The following is a 10044-nucleotide window of genomic DNA, read 5'->3' on the forward strand; positions in this document are numbered from 1 at the left end:
CATAGAGTCTCCGAGCTCTTCTACACCAATACCTTCTAAGATCTGCTTCTTCACCTTTTCCTTCCATTTTTCCAGTGTGTTCCTTTGTGACTTAACATGGTCAGAGTCAATGTCTGTTGTTTGCTACCTGAGAACCCTGACTCACACTGAGGGAGTTGTGGCTGGTTCTCCCAATTAATCAATCACACAATTTTGAGTCCAAGGTGATAAGTCTGGCTTTTTTTGAGTCGTTAGATTTGCTCGCCCATGACCACACAGCATCTTTAGTCACAAAGCGACATTAGATGGAAGCTTGCCAGTGGATTGGCAAATCTATTGCTTATATGATGAAGATAAAAATTAAGTGCAAAACCCAATGATGGCAGGTCAACAGTGTCATTTCTCTCTGTGAAGATCAGAGACATCTCTAGCTGTCATTTTACAGACTCGATGCAGTGGTTAAAATTAAACTACTCAATTTCTCCAAACCCACAAAGAGAAGATAGAGTCAAAAGAAGCAGGTGTATATAATTTGGGTGGACAGGCCAAATTATAGGAGAAGCAGGATGAGAGAGAATATAATTATCTCTCATGTGAAAAAAAAAAAAAACCCACATATGCCTATGAACAGTGAGCATATTCCCCAGAAGAGAGAAGCCTATAACTGCTAGTGTTTGACCACATGTCCCTGAGGGAAGACCTCTGCTATGGAGGTCACACTGTCAGAGTGGCAGACCACAGTAGCTTCTAACGGGAGGAAAGAAAGTTTATGCTGGATCTCAGATAAAATACCCTTGTTTCCAGTTCTGGTGCTTGCATAAAAAAAACTGTGTATCTTTAGACAGCTGATTTACTTTTCCTGGCTCTTAGTTACCTATAAGAATCAAGAATTAACCCAAATCCTTTCTAAAGTATTTTTCCTAGTTTTAAAATCTCTGATTTTTGTGAATATCCAAGTAATTACAGCTACTTTCAATTCATTCACTATAATGTTTCATTGTGATTATTAATATTTAATTGAATAACTACTTCTATAAGACTTTAAAACATTAGATGTATTTTATGTGTGCTAAAGTCTGCAGACTGCCATTTTCCCTTTTTTACTTATTTCTCATCAATGAAATTCAATATACATTTATTTCTTTTACAAATACTTCTTGAACACATTTTGCTCTGAAGTGCAGTGTACCATAATGGCGACTGGCACATACGAGCATCAATGAATGTCAATTGAGTCACTCATTCTCAAAATGTACAGCAGAATGAGGTTTACCAATTTTTAAAAATTTGCTCCAATAGACTTAAAAATATCAAGTATAAATAACTAACAAGAACAGTAATGGTGTGCAATGTTTATTTTCTTTTAAACACACACTGCTTTAGTGGGAAAAACACATTACCCTTTGTAACACGTCCTAATGATACACTTTGTTGTATTTCTCTCTCTCCTACTTTCTCTAAAACTTTCTCTGGCTTAAGATTCAGCCAACTAAAAACAAACATGTGGCTACCACATTGGGGACAATTGAAAGTGTTTGTGAGCCCTATGGGAGACTGTCTAGACACACATTGTGCTCTCTGTTCAATGACAAAACTATTATTCACAATATTGGAGAAACCACAGTTTCTTCTATTCAATACTGAAATAATAATATAGTAATAATAATAACTGCAGCGACATTAAGATATCTTTAGCTTTTTAGCTTTGGTAAGACCTACAGCTGATTTCACTTTGATGTTAAGACTTTCTTTTTGCGGATTTTTTTTTTTTTTTCAGTATATACCATAAGAGGAAGAGAGAAGGAATTCTTCTTCTTTTAGCTTCTAGGCTATCAATATCAAGGACTTAAATTGTGATGTCTGGCCCAGTGACCAAGAAGTGAAAATTATCATAAGTCTGTGTTCCTGATATTGTCAACTGTATTTATATTTTTGGGTAATTCATTTCATACAATTGGAAAGGAGTGTTACACAGAAGGCCCAAACCATATAGTAGGTCACTGAATGACCTAAGCCAGAATACCAATGCTTTAAGTAAAGGACTCCAGGTTGAGCATAAAATCTTTCGTTTGGGGCTCAGGAAACTCATACAGATCTTGTTCATTGGTGAAGACTAATGTTCATATGTGTTTTGGTGTCATGTATTTTGAAAGCATCAACAAAGAATACAATAAAGTATAAAGTTGGACATCTGTAAAGGGAAAATAATTGAGAAAAGGTAATTTCACATCTTAAAAAAGATAATTCAGAAAGAGTAACAGTGTAATAAAGGACCAGAAATCTTTTTACTTGGAGTAAAATGGAAGAGAGGAGTAAGTAAGTCTTAAAGTTAACAGTGTGCTTGTGTTCCCTTCTCCTTATTCTTGTCTTCTGCCACATACCACTTCCAGTACTCACCCAAATATAAAAAGTAGACAGTTGGTACACACTTGTCTGTGTGTGAAGACTGAACTGGGAAAAAAAAAAAAAAAATCTTGTAAACAGACTGGGTTGGAGAATTCCAGAAATAATGAATTTTAAATATATCTTGTTTGGTTACCTATCCCCTTGGGCCACCTAGGGAATGGAAAAGTGGAACTTAACCCTAGGGAATGGAAAAGCATTTCATTCTGCCATCCTTAATGCATATTTATATATGATTGAGTAAATAATGTTAGTCACTATAACAAAATGAAAAAAATGAGAAGAGGTGAAGTTACGATAGGAGAATAAGTCTTTGAAATTCAGTGAATCAGAGTTCAAAGTAATTTGGTCATATTGACCACAAAAATAAGGGGTCAGCCAGTTGGCAGAACTGCCTACAAGTAAAGTCCAAGTGATTTGATTGGGCCTGATGGACTGTCCAATGACAAGGAAGCTACTGTTCTTCATGCTGTGGGGTGTACGGGGGTCATTTCTATTTTTTCAATTGATAGAATAAGGTATGCTCCTGGTCTACAACCTGGCTTGTGTCCTGTTCTTCATCTCTTCCTGGATTCAGCTCCACAGTCCCAGATCCCTAAATGTTATTTAATTTAATATAACCTGGGTGTGATCCTCTGAAATGGTAGGATAGAGGTGAGGAGGACGTTTATGCTTAACTGAAGTGTCTCCTTCATCTGCCTGTCATGCGTAGTGATTGCAATCCACCATTAATCATCCTTCTGCTTTAACTTAACCCTAGGTACACTGTTTTCCAGGAGAAGAAAGACAACAAATTACTAACAACCTAATGGAAATTATATGGAGTTTTTTTCTCCCCTATAAAACAATAGCTCTCAGAACTTTGAGGGTGTTGTATATGTTGGAATAGAGGCATAGTGGAAGGAAGATTTTGATGGAACTGTGAAGATGAAAACCTGTTTCCTGATTGAACTTGAGATCAGTTTTGAGAATCATAGTTCTTCTTCTTTCTGTTCTTGTTAGAGTACTACTCATTGTATTATCTTACTTCCTCTCAATTAAATAACATCATAAGCAAAGAATCAAAGATTTTAATATAATGGCTTTTAAAACTGAGAGAGTCTTTTAACTCAGGCCCAGTTAGTTATAGTTTAGTGCACTGTTGTTTCTAACCATGAGTTTCTTTGGCTCTATCCACTTTCTTTTCTTACATTTCAACTATTTCATAGCTCTATTCTAGAAGGTGGAAGATAAAAAGGGAAAAACTGAAGTTCATAGTCTGTGGAAATTGCGTCTCCTATAGGTCACATAATGGCACTGGACAGTTTGACCACTCTTCTGGGCTACTTATGAGAACAAGACAGTGACATAGCTTTTATACTTTATTCTCAATGGTCTATATAAGTTTTTGCAAATAATTAATGCAAGGGCCTAGAACAATGGCATATGGAAAATATCAAATTGATTGAATGAAATATTAATGAAACATTAAATAAATGTTAAATGGAAAATGAATGTATCAAAATTATCTGTGGCTAAGGAATCTCCAATGTCCAAATAATTGAGTTGAATATGCAGAGCCTTTTCAAGTTTGCTAAATGGATCCCTAGCAGAAGGAAATAATAAGGAAATATGCAATAATAAGAAGAATAAGCAATTTAATCACCCTCTATAACAGGACAATACCTGTCCTCTCATCAATAATAAGCATTTTTATGTTCTTACTATTTTACTATGTTCCTGGCACAATGCAAAGTGCTTAAATGTATTACCTCATTTTATCCTCACAATAACCCTGTGAGGTGGTTATTAATAATTTCATTTTATGGATAAGAAATGGAAGCTTAGAGAGATTAAGCAACATGCTTTGTTAAAAATTGGCAAAGCTAGATCTTGAATCCAGGTCCATCTTGTTATAAACACCATATTAAACTCTTGCCATGTGAAGTTGAAAGAAGGTAAGTATTTGTTTCTTTAATTTTCTTTCTCTGTTTTAGTTTTTGAGACAATTAAATGAGTGACTCATTAAAGGTTACGTGACAAGAAGATTGTGGCCAGGCCAGTTAAGTGAGTAAACTAGCAATGGCTGTTTACCCATTGCCCATGGGTAAATGGCTTTGGGATAAGTGTGACATACAAGTTAACTGGAAGGTGACAAGTTGTAGAAAGAACATGGTTGATGGAGACAGATAGTCCTTGGATAACTGCTACTTCTACTATTTACTAACAGGGTGTTCTTAGACAAATTATTTAACTATTCCGAGACTTGGATTCCTTAACCAAAAATGAAGATAAGACCTATCTTGCAGGGTTGTTGTGCGAACGAAATGTCTGTAAGTGTATGGCAGAGAATCTAGCTTATATAAGACACTAAATAGGTGGTAACTGTTGTTACTGCTTGATACTTGGACATTAGAATTTAAAAGTTAGCAGACTATTTGTATATAGACAATCATGCAGAAAGGCATTTTTTTATAAATATGGAAAAAGGAACATTCTTTACTTTTTAAATATCTATTTTGTAATTTAAGGCAAGAAGATTCTTTGAAAAATAAATCAACTTTTTCAAGATACAATTTATATAAAATAAGATGCATAACTTTCAAGCGTATGGTGTGATGACTTTTAACAAGTTTATTTGCCTTTATAGAATATTTCCATCATTCTAGAAGTTCCCATGAGCCACTCCACCCCTGCCCCAGGAAACCACAGTTCTGGTTTTTGTTTTTTTTTTTCACCTGGATTAATTTTATCTTCTCTAGAACTTCAAGTAAATGGAAATTATATAGCAGATACCCTTTTGTGTTTCTTTTGTTCAGCATGTCTGTAAGATTCATCCATGTTGTCGCTCAATTAGCAGTTCATTTATTTTTCTTAATGAGCAGTATTTCATGCTATGAACATACCATTATTTATTTGTTTTCCAGATTGGAGCTGTTATGAATAAAGCTGCTATGAATATTCATCTACAAATTATACTATGGTTGTAGTTTTCATTTCTTTTTGGTAAATACTTAAAGGTAGAATTCTTGCACCTGTAGAATAGTTACATGTTTAATTTTATAAGAAACTATCAAAACATTTTAGAAATAGCTGTAATATTTTACACTTACACCAGCCATGTATAGAGTTTCCATTGTTCCACATCCTCTGATATTTCGATCTTTCTCTGTTTTAGCCATTGGATATGAAGTGGTATCTCATTATTGTTTAATTTGCATTTTCTTAATGACTAATGATTTTGATCATTTCTTTCATGTGCTACACATTTGTGAAATATATCAATCTTTTGCCTAGTTTTTAATTTTTTAATATACTCATTGAGATATAGGAGTTTTTTTTTACTGCATTCTGGATACAAGATTTATATGAGACATATATATTATAAATATTTTCTCTGTGGGCTTACCTTTTTATTTATTTAAAAATTTTTTTTTCCCGTTTTTACTTTTATTAGCATTTAGTTGATGCTGAATTTACTCCCGGGCCATAAGTTTTTATTTCTTCAGTTTCTTCTGGGATATCTTTTTATTCTGTGCAACCTCCTCTTCCGGTTTAGAAACAATCTGCCCTTTTTTGGTAAGAATCACCTCAGCGTAACAGGCAGAGCTCATGGAGGGGTTCGTCCGCGCACCAGCTCTAAGTTCCATACTGCATCTTGGGACCGTTGTTCACTTGGATGTGCTCGGTGACCAGAGTCTACAGCTAAACCCTTAAGTTCAGCATCACTCTCTGCATTTTTAAGCATGTGCAGCAAAGATTCAGCACTCTTTTTGGGCCACCAACCCTGCATCCAATCCCATTGTTTGGCCTGGGCACACCTACCAGCTCCACCATTGTAACAATGGAGTGGCACATGCATTTTTCTGTGAAGTGACATCCTTCAGTTACTTGGTCACTTTTTGGATATGCATACCTTGATGACCTGGGCAGTTTCACAAGTGCTGTTAAAGTGAACAGGAAAATTTGAACCTCTTTGTTTGCATGATTTTGTGGGGTTTTCTGGGTCAAGTGAATAGTGAACCATTTTGAGAGGTCAGCTGAGGCCACTCCAGGAAGAGCACATTTTTATTTTTGAAAATATCTTTTGAATAACAGGAGTTTGTAATTTTGATAAAGATCAATTTTAGCAATTTTTTTATATTGTTAGTGTTTATGTAGCCTGCCTAAGAAATCTTTTTCTAACACAAGTCCACAAGATTTTCTTCCATGTTTTCTTCTAGAATCTTTATAATTTCAGCTTTATGTTTAGGTCTATGATGCATTTAAAAATACTTCTGGGTAGAGTATGAAGTAGGCATTGAGGTTGGTTTCCACATAGATATCTAGTTGGTCCAGCACTATTTGCTGAAAAGATTATTCTTTTTCCAATATGTCCTTTGGCACCTTTGTAAAAAATCAATGTGTTACATATGCTGGTCTGTTTCTGGACTTCCTGTTCTTTTTCACTGATCTGTTTACTTGTGCCAGTACCATAGTCTTGATTATTGTAGCCTTATACTACGTCTTCAAATCAGCTAGTGAAAGCCCTCCAATTGTATCTTTTTCCCAAAAATATTTTGACCGTTTTAGGTACTTTGGATTTCCACATACAACTTGGAAACGGCCTGTCTATTTTTACCTAAAAACTGCTGGAATTGGGATTGAGGCTACATTGACTCTATAGATCAATTTGGGGACAATTTATATTTTAACAATATGAATCTTCCAATCCGTAAACATGGTATATCATTTTATTCAGGTCTTCTTTAATTTTTTAGCAATGTTTTATAGTGTTCAGTGTTGAAACTTTGCATCTCTTGTTGAATTTATTCCTAAGTATCCTATATGTTTTTAGATTATTGTAAATGAAAATATTTAAACTTAATTTTCTTGATGTGTGTTGCTAGTTTATGAAAATACAATTGATTTTATTTATTGTCTTTATATTCTCTTAAAAACTCTTCTTATTAAGATTTAAGAAGGAGAATGATAAACTACAAAAGAGTCCTGGTATATATAAATAAGAAATGAAAAAGATCAAGAGACACTAGAAATGATTCTAAATCAATAATTTTAGAATGTATGTTATGAGAAAACAGTACCATATTAGTTAACTACTGCTGTATAGCAAATCATTTCAAACTTCGTGCCTTAAAATAATACACTTGCTGTTATATCACTATCTTTTGAGTTAGCCAAGTGGTTCTTTTACTTTCACCTGGGCTTACTAATACAGATACATTAAGTTGTATCTTTGTTTCAGAAACATATATGATACATACTTTATTCTATCTGTGAATGAATAAGTTTACTGGAGAAAATAATTTTGACCATAAAAAATCTATTGAAAAGAGCATAAATAATTTATTTCTCATACAATATTAGAAATAACCAGGTACTTCTAAATATATTCACTTGCTATTTAATCTAAAATATGAATACTTCCTAATTAATTATGATTCATAAAAAGTTAAAAGATAAAAAGAAAGTTTAAAGTATTTTATTTACTTTTAAAATAACTTTAACTCATCACAGAATCAATAAGAAAAGAGTTGTGTAAAAAGAGGCAGTAGTAGTGTTTGTGCACATTAAAGTATTCTTTGTTTAATAGTAGATAAGAAGGAAGTAATTTTTAAATGGAAGGTTAATAATGCATAAATACACATATATTTATTCCAAAACTTTTAATATATAATGGTCCATGACTGATTCTTTTCTGCATCAAAATTTTTCCTTTACTGTTCTTTATCTTAGTAATATCTAATCCATTTCTAAATACAGTCCATTGACCCTCCTTTATTTTCTTGGACATTTCTACTTCATTTCAGATTCCCCTGTTCAGTCATCAGTTATCTCTCTCTCGGGCAATAGCCTTCTCATCAATTTCCCAACATTTACTTATGCCCTCCACCCATTATTCCATACTGCAGCCAGGGTGATTTTTTTTTTTTTTTTTACTAACGCGCATCTAACCATGCCATTCTTGTTATGAAAACAATTTAGGAGAATCTCACTGCCGTCAGTGTAAAGTAGAAAATCCATACTATAGTCGGATAGACCCTGCTCTTGCCTACTTCTGCAGGGTCTATGCCACTACCACCCCCATCTCCCCACAGCCTCACCTCCTTTAAACTGCTACTATTCATTGAAATTTACAGACCAAACTGTCACGCCCTTGCCCATCAGGGCCTTTTTGCATGAACCACACTTTACTTACTTTCTAGCCAACTTTTTCTCATTCTTCAAGACCCAGTTCAAATGTCATTTTATTCTGGACGCTTTCCCTTAACTTCAAGACAAGGTCAGCTCTTTCTTTTTGCATATACATAGTATACTGCACTTCTTTGTAAAGCTAGCCTCACCTGTAATTATGTGTTCAATGTCTGTCTTCCTAACTGAAATATGTTTCCATAAGGATATAAATTTCCTCAACAAATTCATTAAGCTGCTTATTTCTGTCTGTAGGAATGATGATTTCCTTTATGTATTATGTGCAGACCAAGTACAATATCTGTTCTCAATATATGTTAATAAGTAGTAATCATAAAAGTACTTGTCTCAGCCCAGCATGGTTTCAGCAAACATGTATTACACTCCCGAAATCAGTGTGCCAAATGAAAAGTCACTTCAGCTGTCTCAGCATGGGAACTTAAGTATTTACTCACTTGGGAAAGAAATGGGCATAATTTAACCAGAATAGTGGAGTGTCTGCTCCAGAGAGGTCTTGGGCTGAAGCAGTTGGAACCTTAATCTCACAAAAAATGACAGGGTCTTGGCGGAGGTGAATAGGGAATCTTGCCCAACACTTGACCACACCAAACTGGCTTTAGTCAAGCCCTCACATTTACATGTACCAAAACCTACATGCTTCTTCATTTAAAAAGGGTAAGGGTACCTTAATTGTAAACAAAACAATTTTATGGCAGACTAAATTGTTTTAGAATTACCCTGTTTAAATTATCATTTGTAAATTGAAAAATTCATTTAACTGAGCAGTTAATCACATCTTCTTAGGACTTGGTATTTTATGAGCTGCCCTTTGTTAAGAATGGCGTTTGAGCAGCTCAACAATGAATGCATGGTGAATTGTCAATAAGGTGAGGAAGAGAAGTACTTTAAGATAACCTAACATGAAATCACAAAGTTTATGTGGCAGAATGCTTGCATAAGTGTTGAGATAGGGCTCTACAAAACGCTGTGACTTGTTCTGGGAAATAACAGGGCCCCAGCTAAGAGGAACTCCAGCTGCAATCCAAATGGGGATATTTTCATATGTGAAGTGCTAAATGATCATTTAGTAATCTTGCAAGCAAACCACAGGAAATCCACAAATTACTACAACAGACTTTGTTTGTGTTGACACTTATGTACACAATCAAATAGGCTTTTCTCTAAGTGTCTCCATTAAAGGCTTGCTTTCAAAAAAGAAAAATGTTCCTTGCAACTAGCTATAGGAACAAAAAAATAAACAAACAAGTTACTGTACTAATCAGCTATATAAACAAGTGATGAATGAGAACAAATTGACACAATTTACTCATTTTCTTATAAGTAAATGGATAGTACCAAGTCGGATCATTTCTGGAAGTAAATGATACATTTTCCTTATGATACTAAGGAACCACTAAATGAAATACTGCTACAATATACTACATTACACTTAATCATCTTTATGGTACTCTAGTTTAATTTCTGAGAGGC

The 10044-nt window shown here is 34.3% G+C and overlaps 1 pseudogene; it reads right to left on the reverse strand.

Annotated features, from left to right (window-relative positions):
- Positions 1-5814: 5814 nt before the first annotated feature.
- On the reverse strand, positions 5815-6388 carry LOC102878564 (annotated as a pseudogene).
- Positions 6389-10044: the final 3656 nt, after the last annotated feature.

Source organism: Pteropus alecto, unplaced genomic scaffold (genome assembly GCF_000325575.1).
Source record: "Pteropus alecto unplaced genomic scaffold, ASM32557v1 scaffold20, whole genome shotgun sequence".
In the NCBI taxonomy this organism is placed as follows: domain Eukaryota; kingdom Metazoa; phylum Chordata; class Mammalia; order Chiroptera; family Pteropodidae; genus Pteropus; species Pteropus alecto.